This window comes from Lactuca virosa, chromosome 9 (genome assembly GCF_052849685.1).
Source record: "Lactuca virosa cultivar CGN04683 chromosome 9, Lactuca_virosa_CGN04683_v6, whole genome shotgun sequence".
NCBI lineage: Eukaryota > Viridiplantae > Streptophyta > Magnoliopsida > Asterales > Asteraceae > Lactuca > Lactuca virosa.
In genome coordinates this window covers 288590062-288604315 of record NC_136434.1, presented here as the reverse complement: position 1 = coordinate 288604315, position 14254 = coordinate 288590062, and positions in this window count along the sequence as shown.

The following is a 14254-nucleotide window of genomic DNA, read 5'->3' as shown; positions in this document are numbered from 1 at the left end:
CCTATTGTATAAACCTTGGTGACTATAGAGTTAGCGCCTACTGTTAAGTGAACCTTGGTGACTATGGAGTTAGCGCCTGATAGCTATGGATTTAGTACCTGAGAGATAAAATGTTGGTAACTATGGACTTAGTACCTGATAGATAAACTTTGGCAGCAATGGACTTCGTGCCAATTCCTTAGATAAATCCTTAGGAATGAATGGATGAAGGATAGTTGATTCTTAGGGTAAACCCTTAAGAAATAAAGGATATATGGGGATGGGTGTTTGGGTTGATTGTTTGATGATTGAATATAATAAATGTATTATTGTGGGTTGAAAACCCTATATGCTCACCAGGCTCCCAAGCCTGACGCACTCAGTTTTCTTTGTATCACAGGTATCGATGCGAAGACCCATTTCACTGAGAGATTATAAGAGATGTAAATCACTAGTGTAAATGAATGTATGATATGTTTATGCTTATGTGTCTGTATCGGAACATGACATCCCGAGGTTTTATTATTAAATAAAAATACATTATGTTTGAGAAATGTTTTGATAAGTTATTATCATATCTTGTTTTGGGAACAAATTCCGCAACTGTTTTCATTAAACGATTACTCTGATTTATAAAACAAAGCATAAACAAATCGGTCTTTTCTGGCCGTGAAATTGGGGATGTCATAGTTGGTATCAGAGCATTAGTTTAAGCGAACTAGGAATTTGTAGGATTTCTAGACTTAAACTTAGAATGCTAAGCAATGATTGTGAGATGAGTGTCTACCATATTTTATACAAGAGCACTAGTATATTTTAGGAAAGTTGCCTAAAATGCTTTTATGTGGTAAATGTTATATGTTTGCTATATATGATATTGTTTGTTCGGATCTATGGTCTGTTGCCGACCGGATCTGGAAACCTTATGTGTTTAGGATTCTAAGCGTACATCTACGATATTAGAACTAGCATGTAAACGTTTCGGAGTGATAAGGAGATTTATACGTCTATCGTAAATAAAGCTTTCTTATCTTAAATTCTCGCCCGGTACACCGAACGTCTGCTTGGATGTACAAAACGTTATGGTGAAGACTCGTAGAGAATTGAGTAAATGAAGGAAATGAAAGGCTGATAGTGAATGACACCTATCGGAAGATATCGTAAGAGTGGTATCTTGCCTTTAGTTTATGTCTGATAAAATAACGGAACGTTTAGAGGAGTACGGTACGTCTGAAGTACACCTTCAATTGGCAGGATGATGGAACGATTGGTGTAATTCTTGAAGTTGTCCCATCGTCTGGAATTTCCATCACCAACCGAGTTGAATTAGTAATGATGATTGAAGATATGCATGGAAGAAGTGCTAGTAGACTCTAGGAAAATTAGTATGATTAATTGGACACATTCGTATGTGTTAAATTGTTTTGTGATTTTAGGACTTGGGGACTCCAAGGCAATACTTGGGACGAGTATGAGTAGGTGTGAAAGGTAGTAGATGCATATACTACCTGAAGCACAGGACTCACACTTGGATCAGGGAAAGTCACAAGGTTACCAAGAAGCTAGTGATTGGTCTCGTTTTATTCAAGTATGTCGTTACCATTGTTTCGGTAGTGACTAAGAAGATGATTGATATTCTGACCCTAGCGGTCATATCAAATTGAGTCCGACTACGATGATTTTGTTATGTGGTTCATAGAACCAAGTTCGAGGCAGCATCTGACTCAAGTCAGAAGATTGACATCAATGCGATCGATAGCATCGCGCTCGTTGTTAAGGAAGCTTGTAGCTAGAAATGCTACATGTAAAAAAGTGTGATTATATCACATTAGAATATGAAGGAAGGTATATTCCATTCTGGAATTTGACTCTATGAGACTTGAGTCTAAGCGTTGCATCATACGATGAGAGGTCATTAGAACACGACCCATCGGTTTGTTACAATAGATAAAGGGAAGTACTTATCCTAAGAAGAAGAAGGAGTCCTCAATAAGGATTTATTTTGTAACTCGAAGGTTACGATTGAAAGTACAACATAGTACGATAAGCAGATGCAAGATTGGGCATCGTCTGCGGTCAAGAAAGCCATAGAGTTAAATACTCTTTCGAGGAAACATAGAAGTTACGGTTATTACCTAGGATGAAAAGATAGCGTATGGAATCATTATACCAGTCCTATTTTCGTTGATGACTCCGGGACGTAATCATCCTAAGGGGGAGATAATTGTAACGCCCGTAGATCCGGGCTAGTCAATTTAGAGACGATAAGCATCAAACATGACTTTTTGATGGAAGATTATTTAGAAGGAGTAATCTTAACTAAGTTTTAGTATATGTTACAAGGATTCCGTACATATAAAGAACGCCGAAATCCAAGTTATAACGAAGAAGTTATGACCTGTCGAAGTTTCGCGACAGAACCGGCACGACACAGCGCGACGTAAATAGTGAATTTACGTTAGAGCGATATTTGGCCTTAGCGATCTAAATGAAAGTCGTAGAATACGTTAAACCGAGAGCGTGCATAAAAAGAACGTCTAAATCTGACGTCGTATGAGGAAGTTATGATTTTTTGAAGTTTCAGCATTAGCAGTATACAGCCCGAAACTCAAGATTGAGGTCGAGCGATATTTAGCCAAAACTTTCTAAATGAGAATTGAATATCTCATCAATAGTAGTCCAACGATAAAAAGACAGACGAAAACGGAGTTCAGATGAAGGAGTTATGAATTTCGAACGGAGTTTTCCTGTCCCGGTCTACTAAAAATAATATAATAATAAGATATTAAAATTAAAGTCAAAATTAGCCAACGGAGTCTAAACGAGAGTTGTAGAACATAATCTCACCTACGCGTGGATATAAAGAACGTCGAAAACGGAGTTCGTATGCGAAAGTTATGAATTTCTGAAGTTCGGGGCGCGAAACCCCAAAACTGTCAGAGTTCACGACGTGAATACAGTGTTCACGACGTGAACTCAGTATTTATGACTTCTGGAGCCTGACAGACGCAAGTGGCGATGATGCACCTGATGAATATTGAATTCACGACGTGAGAACTTAAAATTCATGACGTGAGAGCTGAAAAATGACCCTATAAATAGAAATCGAGGGTCAGCCGATTTTGGTTGCTCTATCTCTTCTCTCCCACTCCCGATACTCTCTCTAAGCCCTATTTTAACCCCCCGAAGCCCCTGTATCATCCCAAGACACGAAGCAAGTCCCGAAGCCCGAAGATCCCGAGAAGAAAAGAGTTTCCGAGCCGAAGCTCTGCCTGCGAGAAGCCCGGTGTGTGAAGAGATCACGGTTTCACCGAAGAATTACTACTCGAAGAGCCGTAGTGCTGTCCGAGAATCATCTAATCAAGTGAGTGTGTAGTTACTTTCTTCTACCGCATAGATATAAAGTATTTACTATGAAATACATGCTATGTGTTTATATATTGTTTGTTTATTTGAGATGGGTGGAATGAATGTTTTATATAGGTTTTTAAATGAGTTAACCTGTATATATATTCTATATCTACAAATATGTTGGGTTGAACATGGGTAGATGGAATAGTTGGTGTATGATGAGAGATGGTATGAGTAAACCCTGGCGACTATGCGACGTAGTGCCTATTAGATAAACCTTGGTGACTATGGAGTTAGCGCCTACTGTTAAGTAAACCTTGGTGACTATGGAGTTAGCGCCTACTGTTAAGTAAACCTTGGTGACTATGGAGTTAGCGCCTATTAGATAAACCTTGGTGACTATGGAGTTAGCGCCTACTGTTGTATAAACCTTGGCGACGATGTGACTTCGTGCCTATTAGATAAACCTTGGTGACTATGGAGTTACCGCCTACTGTTAAGTAAACCTTGGTGACTATGGAGTTAGCGCCTATTAGATAAACCTTGGTCACTATGGAGTTAGCGCCTACTATTAAGTAAACCTTGGTGACTATGGAGTTAGCGCCTATTGTATAAACCTTGGTGACTATGGAGTTAGCGCCTACTGTTAAGTGAACCTTGGTGACTATGGAGTTAGCGCCTGATAGCTATGGATTTAGTACCTGAGAGATAAAATGTTGGTAACTATGGACTTAGTACCTGATAGATAAACTTTTGCAGCAATGGAGTTCGTGCCAATTCCTTAGATAAATCCTTAGAAATGAATGGATGAAGGATAGTTGATTCTTAGAGTAAACCCTTAAGAAATAAAGGATATATGGGGATGGGTGTTTGGGTTGATTGTTTGATGATTGAATATAATAAATGTATTATTGTGGGTTGAAAACCCTATATGCTCACTAGGCTCCCAAGCCTGACCCACTCAGTTTTCTTTGTATCACAGGTATCGATGCGAAGACCTGTATAAAACAAAGCAACCGTTTTCTTTAAACGATTACTCTGATTTATAAAACAAAGCATAAACAAATAGGTCTTTTCTGGCCGTGAAATTGGGGATGTCACATTAAACTTTAGAACAATCCAAAAAGTACAAAAAGATGTTATTTTTTGTCTTTAAACTTTCTTAAAATCAAAAAGCTTAAAAAGATTTTGTTTTTATTTTGTCTTTCAATTTTCAAAAAATCCAAAATCACCAAAAAGATTTTATTGTTGTTTTGTCATTCAATTTTCGAAAAATTAAAAAGAACAAAAAGATTTTTCTTTAGTTTTGTTTTTTGGAGTTTGTATTCAATTTTATAAATGCAAATTTTGTCAAAGATCATCCATGGTTCATGCTTGCAGGTCTAGGGTCAAGTATATTTTTCGAAAAACTTTGCAATAGTTAGGATGTCCCTAGAAGCATACTGCAGCATGTTGACCTAAGCCAATTTTTGACTCAATGTGTGTTTTTAAATCCTTAATGAAATTTTCATTACGAAAATTTCTTCCCAATCAGGCTATCTTCACATTAGTCCTTGAGCTACCTTACTCTTGTCAATTGATTTAAGAGTTTACTGCTTGGTCCATAAATAGCAGAGGTACTTACGAATCTTTTGCCAAATCTATTTCATCCTAAAGTTCTTACACTTTCACACACAATGACATATGTCCGAGAGATTTCTGTTACAACCAATCAGGATCTAGACATATCAAAATTTTGTGTTTATTATCTAACATCATGAGACCGTGATGGAAGTGAAACCCTAAATGTCAAACCACTTTAAGTAATTGACGGGGAACTGTGTTCCAGAACTTATAAAACATTAGTTTCAGTACCAAAATTCAATACTCAAAATCATATTCTTTTCTTGATTAGTAATCTTGATCAAATGTTCGAAACCCACGACATTTGTTTCTCAACAAGATTTAGGCTTCATTTTGGTTTCAAGAATATGATTTCTGTTTGAGTATCTTTCTCAACCTTCGTTACTTAATAAAATTTTCAAAGCTTACTTGTCACTGACTACACTGGTCAAACGTGTAGTTTCGTTTACAAATTGTTATACTTATGTTGAGTATGCATTGTAACGAAATGTTAAACCACCCTGGAAGCCTTCATAAAAAGAAGCCCTTCGATACTTCTTCATAAGTATTCGATTGTAATTCACAGGAAACCACGCAAGCTGTGGATCATCTCTTTTGATGACTCGTGAAGCAATCTTTGCCCAGTATTTATCTGCCTTTATGTCGAAATTATATTTTTGACATCACATATCCATATTTTCCTTTATTTGCTTCTTATCTTTTTCTTTGACTCACTGCACTCACGAAATCCTTGAGGTTCTGAGTATTACCAACTCAGGCTGATGATTTCGAAAGTCTGGTACATGACTTCGTTTTCAAACCCAAAAACAAAAGAGCCCAACCTCCATTCCGAAGGTTTTGTCCTTATCCACAAGTACTCACGAAGAGACTTTTGATGTGACGGTTTGGTTACTGTGCGTATTTCTCGGAGATCGTGTCCTATACTTTTTCTGACATGGAGTATATGATGGCTACTGGTGCAACTTTCAAGGGCCACGTGTCACGATTATTCATGGTAACCGTTTGAAATTCAAAAAAAGAGATACATATGTAAGGGGAAATTAGGTCGTCATTCCAAGTTTACACGTATTACAAATTCTCAAAACGATCTGTGCTCTCTTTATCTCTTGATTCTTCATCATTCTCAAACAAACCCTAATCATGGCCGCTCTTCAATCCAACACAACTGACGATGTATCTTCTCAACCCATCATGAAGATCCAGAGTAACAATTATCAAGTGGATGGTGATGTTACAGTGTACCCTGAAGAACTCAAGATGCTCATTGTGGCTTTAAAACAATCTGTTTTATCGAGTGCGATGTCCTGGTTGTCAATGGCGGGTTCTACTGCATCCTATAGCAAGACGATGGATACTGTGACTTTCAATTTGATCAATGGGAAGAAGTTTCGTCTTACCAAGAAGTTGTTTGTCAAGATTCTTCAAATCCCTAATTCTCCACCTTTCTACAAAGTCACTAATGAACAGGTGTTACACATGTTCAATGAGATGGGTTATCAACCTACTCTCTTAAAGATCAGTGAATTCAAGAAGTTTGGTCTTCCAAGTTTGTGGAATTTTCTTTTTGGGATTTACCTTCAATCCCTCACAGATCGAAGTGTTGGTTTAGCTAAAGGGTGTATGGAGGTGTATGCTGTGGTCGCAGGTATTTACTATGATATACCTGTTGACTATGCAACTCAGATGTGGAAAGAATTCTTGAAGAGCATTGACAACACGAATGTAGTCGATGGGATTTCATGTGCAAGGTATTGGAGTCTAATTCTTCAATATGCCTTTGACAAGGAAAGTATTTTGGTGCTTGATGATGAGCCTAAAGCCGAATTCTTGAAGTATCATTATCCCAAGACGATTGAAGATGATGTGAGTATATTTCCAACAGTTGCTAGGATTCCTGATGGGATGCTCAAGAAGGTTGACCCTTCGAATACTGTGTTGGAGGCTTATTTGCTTACTACCCACACAAATGATGGAATTGATATTTTGTTGACAAAACGTGATGAAGGCTCTTCGAAGAAATTTTGGAAGTCAAAGATTGTTGATGAATCAACCCCTGAGAAAAATGTTCAAGAGACAACTGTCTCTAAGTCACCAAAGAAAAAGCCTGCAGAGGTAGTGAAAGTTTCAAAGAAATCTGTAAAAACTCAGCAGACTGAACAACCTGATCCTACCAAGCATCTTATTCCCACAAAGTCTGGTGTGTTAAAGCGTCTCAAAAAAGATGTCTAATAGATCCAGAAAATCTCCTGAGAGGTCATCTAGTTTCTCACCATCGATGGTTCGTAAGCCCCATGTCACTCGGAAAGGAGTTGTTCTTCGTGAAATTCCTATGCCAGTGTCACCATCATCGAAGAAGCGTAGGGCTGAGGATGTTGCAAAGCATATTTCCAAGAAGACTCAGAAGCCAAAGAAGTGAAAGTTGATCATTCAGGAAGATGAAGAAGACGAAGTTGTTCCTGATTCTCCAATAGGTAATCTTTCACCTCAATAGAAATCACCTGTCAAGTCGACTTTCAAAATGACAGGCATTTTAAGTTGCTCTGTGGAAACTTCGATAGTGGACACATCTACTATTCTTGGTGAATCAACACAAGTATCGACTCCTATGCAGACTTCGGTCATACCACCCGAGGTTTCGTTAACTGAGTCATTTTATGAGGAGGTTCGAACCTCAGGCATTTCCACACACGTATCTAATACGGATGTGAATGTCAACATGGGTGAAGGAGTCTCGAACAATGAACAACTAGTTGCTACTCAAGGTACTCTTGAACCTTCCACTACTCAAGTCAATACTTCGCTATCACCAATTGTCATCACTATTCCTACAACCACTCATTCCCCTACTTATGATTTGATCATCAATCAACCCATTACTTCTCTCTTTTCGTCTCAATCCACTGAACCACCCAAACCCATAAATGATGATAATACTAATGATGGAGGGTTTGGAGGATCTTTTGCTGATTTGGAATTTGATCCAGAAGAAGAAAACATTCCGGATCATATGCTTATGTCGGGAAAACAATTCAAGATTCTCAACAGGAAGCTTAATTCCTTGTTGCAATCACAAGCAGATGCAGGGGTAGTAATTCTGTTTCCGGGATTGAAGTTGATGTGATGGTCAAAGCTCAAGAGCTTCGACTTTTGAATAAATTGAATGTGATGATTGAAGAATCGGAGTGTCGAATTCAATACAAGCTTGATGTCTTGGATAAAATAATGAGTTACGAGTAAAGTCTTGGTCATCGACTTTTAATAATGACCTCAAGGACTTGCAACGTATTGCCAAGGAACATCATGTTCTTTTTGTGCAAGATGTAAAAACTGTTCGTGAAAATGTGAATCAAAAGCTTGAAGAGATGAAAGTGAGTGTGTCTTCAGAGCTTCGTGAGTTGGATAACAAGTATTTTTCTCTTCTTGAGAAAGTTGATATTATAGCGGATGGTGTTACTTCGTTTGTTAAAACCCATCAATCTTTTGATCACAAGTTTGATGAGAAAGCATCTGCTGCTATTACAAGTTTTGGTAAACTTAACACCCTTCTTGAAGAATTAAAGGGACTTGTTTCGAAGTCTGGCTCATCCTCAATCTTTACTCCTGAGTTTGTCGATCAGAAGTTTCGTTACTTCGAGGCAGCAATTCAAAACATGTTGGCTCCATTATCTCAGTTTGTTACTATCTTACCAAAAAATGCCCCGCCTGTTATCACAGGGGTGTAAGGGGGAGAAAAGGAAGGTGTTGGTAAAGGAGAAAATGTTTATGAGAAAACGAATGAAGAAACAACGGTTGTGGGTAAATTTTTCAAGACTCAAATTCCTACAATAAAACCAATATTTTCGAAGGCTGAACTTGTAATGGCAACTACAGTTACTACAAGGCCTATTGCAAAAGGCATAGTAATTGAGTCTACTGGTGGAGGGAGTTCTTCGAAACCCAAACAAATTGAACCAGAGAAAGGGAAAGGAAAATGGGTTGTGATAGAAATGTCCAAGGAAGAAAGGAAAGCTGAAATTGAAGCAGAGATGGAGAAGCAGCGTAAAATTCAGAGTATTTTGATGCTTCGTAAAAATGATCCTCCTACAATGAACAAAGGTGATCCAATGAAGTTGCATAGTTATGAAAATATTGAAGCAAGAGTGTCATACAATGAAATGTATGCATTGGAGAAGAAGCCAAGGAAGAGTTATGCAATAGAGAACACACAGATGAATCAACTTGATTTCCCAATCAATAAAATGATGTTCATCACAGCTCAATACAAAATTATCGAGAAATTCAAGGATGAAGATGAATTTCTTCATATGAAGTTGAGGTTTCATGCTCTGGTGGGAAAGAATCAGGAAGAAGTTTGGTCACTTATCAAGATTGTTCGTGTGATAAGTGTGACTAAGGATGTATTGTTTGAGAACATGATTCAGAATTTTCAATATCATGTTGTAAGGGCAAACAATGTGGTGTGTGATTTTTCAGTTGCTGACTTTCCTTTGATGAACTTGAATGATCTTATTGAAGTTGCAATGATTCTCAAAAATATGGACGCTTCGAAACTTCAAGGAACAGGCAAAGAGATTTTGAGACTTGGTCTTGGTCACATCAAAATCTTTATAGATAATTACTATGATTGTCTAGCCTTAACTGATATTGAGTTGTGCACTGCATTGGGAAAGGAAATAAAAGTTGCTCCTGAAGTTGTGAAGAGTCACGATGAATTGAAGAAGTTTGCTGATGGGGAAATTTGTTTAAAGCCTATGGGATTGGTTTTCTCAGGAAAAGACAAGAAAGGAAAAACCAAGAGGTTCTTTTTCCAAGCTTCAGAAGTGGAAATATATACAACAGCTCAGCATACGAACTTTATTGTTCGTATGAACAACTATAAAAAGAACAACGAAGGAGATAAAGCTGAATTGAAGAAGGTGACGAGCTGGTATACCGAAATTCGAAGGATGATGCATTTTGCTGCTCAAATTCTCACAAACTAATGTTCGACACTGATTACAAAGGGGGAGAATGTTGAGTCATATATGTTGTAATGTGTCGAAGTTTGTTGAGTCAGTTTCGAATGTTATGTAATCTATTTACTAAGGCATTTTAGTTTCAAAGTCTAAATGTCGAGTCCTTAGTATTTTTTATATACTTTCAGTTCTCCTATAAATAGGAGATGTACTATGAGATAGATAGAACTTTTGGCTGTAATTCTGTCTAACACTCTTGTTGTATGTTGAAAGTATAGATGAGCTGAAACAAGATCTTATTTACTCTGGTGTTCCATTTATGTTGTTTTACTCTGATTTCTTTCATACAATCGATTAATCACTTCTACAGATCTTGAACGCCTTGCTGCATATGTTCATTCCCAAATGGTCTAGCATATGCATTTATCAAACAAATATAAATAATTATGATAACTTTGGCTATGCACAGAAAACTTCCCATTTCTGCATGGGGTTATGTGATATTACACACGACCGCATTGGTCCGTCTGAGATCCATAGCCACCCAAACCGCTTTCTGCATACCAGATGGTAACTGGATATAAGCATGATATCTCATATTTACACATGTTTGTGTGCTTAGTCAATGTTCCAATTAAACATCTAAAGCATTTGATATTTCGACCTTAAAAATGATAGGGAATATATGTCAGTTATGAATCCTCGTCTATCATACTCTATTTAAAGCCCCTAACAAGCAATCTATTTAACGCTAGACATGCAAACTGTGACTTTGATGAGACAATCCTCCAATCATTAGGGAGATTTGCACGTTAAATTTGATAAGAAACAACGTGAAAAAACATGCTATGCACCAAGTTAATCTCGTATAGATCCCATACTACACATAGTAATAAGTAAGTGCAATGAATCCTAAGTCTAACAAATGTTTCTTTTTAGTCCCTAACAAACATATTCAACAAGTAATAACTTGAATGTAAGTAATAACACGAGAAATACAGAAACCAAAATGTATATATTGATTAATAGGTTTCAATGAACAAGGGGTAATCAGAGAAAAGACTCTAATTACATAAAAAATCTTGATCGATAACCCCTCACACAAAGGGGTATCTATATATAACAGAAGACTAAAAGATCTATCCTAACATACATGATAGATAAACATGGAAACACAATCCCATACCAAGTGGCAGTCTTCCATTATGGTATCCTAATTTTCAAAACAATCATTAACACAAAATGATGTTATCTTTTCTCTTTAGGGCTTTGACTTCTACGGATCTTCATGAAGCATCCCGATTGCATTAGGGGATACAACCCCTGATGACCATCAGTGGTAGTGATTCAATCACTGAAAAATAGGTAATGAATTATCAAATCAAATAAGGGTCCTAAAAATATCCCATATTTAATGATAGTGATAGTAACTAAACTATCTATACTACTTCTTTAAGATGCAAAAAGGTAATTATAAGGTATACAAAAGAAGTACACAATCTTTAAAAGAACACTTCATCAGCCTGATTTACATACTCAGTAGCATCAATCATTATCCTATGAGATGGATCAGGGGGAGGAGCTGTAGGAACAAACTTTAGCTTTTAAACGTTCTCCATTATCTTCCCAACAAAAATTCTCAATTCCTAAGATAAACCACTTTTAATGTTAGAAAAATCATATATTATTTCCTCCCATTTAGAGTAGCCATACTTGGTGAGTTCTGAAACATGAATTATCTCAAAATTGAATTAAGAACCAGCGTCTCTTGTGATGTGAATGGTTAGCACCCTGATTCGTTTTAGGTTTAGAGCACCTAACTTTCCTAATCTTGTAAGTTTTGACCCTTCTGGTGGGAACATCACCATATCTATCTGTAACGCCCGTGTTTCTGGGCTAAGCATTAAAGACAAGGTAATAGTCTAGGTCAACTATTGTAACGTGTTTCGAAGTAATAAGAATGAATTATGTGAATTTATGTGCCTTATATTTAATAATAATGATATAATAAATTAAGGATAAAAATAAGCATCGAAAGTAAAATGTTAGATAAAGTTGATATCTATGAAGAAAGTTGTAGTGGTCGAAACAAGGATTTCGGAGATATAAAGAATACCGAAATCCGAGTTATAACGAAGAAGTTATGACATGTCGAAGTTTCGCGACAGAACCGACATAACGCTGTGTGAGGGAAAAAGTGAATTTACAATAAAGTGCTTTTTAGCCTTTGTGATCTAAATAAAAGTCTTAGTATTCGTTAAACCGAGAACTTTCATAAAAAGAACGTTCAAATAAGCGAACTAGGAATTTGTAGAATTTCTAGACTTAAACTTAGAATGCTAAGCAATGATTGTGAGATGACTGTCTACCATATTTTAGACACAAGCACTAGTTTATTTTAGGAAAGATGCCTAAAATGCTTTTATGTGCTAAATGATTTATATTATAGCTATAAAGATGCCTTATATGATTATTTGATCGGATCTATGGTCTGTTGCCGACCGGATCTGGAAACTTTATGTGTTCAGGTTTCTAAACGTTTAATTACGGTATTAGAACTGGCATGTAACTTTTCGGAGTAATTTGGAGGATTACACATCTAAACCTTCTCTATATATATTCTCGTTCCGATGCACTGAACGCCTACTTCCGTGAACATAACTTCATGGTGAAGACTCATAGTGAACTGAGTAAATGGAGGAAACAAGGAGGCTTACGATAGTGAATGACACTTATCAGAAGATATCGTAAGAATGGTACCTTGCCTTTAGAATACGTCTAATAAAATAACAGTACGTATAGAGGAGTACGGTACATCCGAATGTACACATTTGATTAGCGGGATGATAGAACGGTTGGTGTAATTTCTGAAGTTGTCCTATCGTCTAGCGTTTCAACCACCAAACGAGTTGAAGCAGAATTAATGATTGAAGATACGCATGGAAGAAGTCCTAGTAGATCTAGGGAAATTTTTATGATTATTTGGACACATTCGTATGTGTTAAATCATTTTATGATTTTAGGAAATAAAAACTTGGGGACTACGAGACAATACTTGGGACGAGTATGAGTAGGTGTGAATAGTAGTATAGGCCTATACTACTGGAAGCACATGACTCACACTTGGATCAGGGAAAGTCACAAGGTTACCAAGAAGCTAGTAATTAATTTCGTTTTTTATTCAAGTGTGTCGTTACCATCGTTTCGGTAATGACTAAGAATATGATTGACATTCTGACCCTAGAGGTCATATCGAATCGAGTCCGACTAAGATGAGTATATTACGTGGTTCGGGGAAAGTTGAGTCCAAGGTTTATTAAACCGTTTAAAGTTCTTCTGAGGATTGGGAACCAAGCTTACAAGCTAGAACTACCAGAAGAACTAGATGATATTCATAACACTTTCCACGTGTGTTATTTGAGAAAGTTCACGGGAGAAGTTCCCAACATAATTCCAATTTCTGAGTTAAGGGTGGATGAAAGCAAGAGTTTAATTGAAGAACCGGAGGCAATTGTTTACCGTAAGACTAAGAAGTTGCGACACAAGATGGTCGAGTTAGTGCTTATGCGCTGGAAACATACGAATGGGCCAAATCTCACATGGGAAAAAAACGGAGAGTGACATGATGAGTCGCTATCCGCATTTGTTTGCTGATATATGATTCCGAGGACGAAATCATTCTAAGGGGAGAGAATTGTAACGCCCGTGTTTCTGGGCTAACCATTAAAGACGAGGTAATAGTCTAGGTCAACTATTGTAACGTGTTTTGAAGTAATAAGAATGAATTATGTGAATTTATGTGCCTTATATTTAATAATGATGATATAATAAATTAAGGATAAAAATAAGCGTCGAAAGTAAAATGTTAGATAAAGTCGATATCTATGAAGAAACTTGTAGTGGTCGAAACAAGGATTCCGGAGATATAATGAATACCGAAATCCGAGTTATAACGAAGAAGTTATGACCTGTCGAAGTTTCGCGACAGAACCGACATAACGCTGTGTGACGTAAAAAGTGAATTTACAATAAAGTGCTTTTTAGCCTTTGTGATTTAAATAAAATTCGTAGTATTCATTAAACCGAGAACTTTCATAAAAAAAACGTTCAAATATGACTTCGTATGAGGAAGTTATGATTTTTCTAAGAATCGGCATAGCAGTGTGCAGCTCGAAATTCGAATTATAGATCGAACGATTTTTAGGCGACACAATCTAAAAGAGAATCGAAGATCTTGTTGATAGTAGTTTAACGGTAAAAAGACAGACAAGAAGGGGTGTCGGATGAAGAAGTTATGAATTTTTAATGGACTTTTCCTGTCCCGGGCTGTTAAAAATATAATTTTA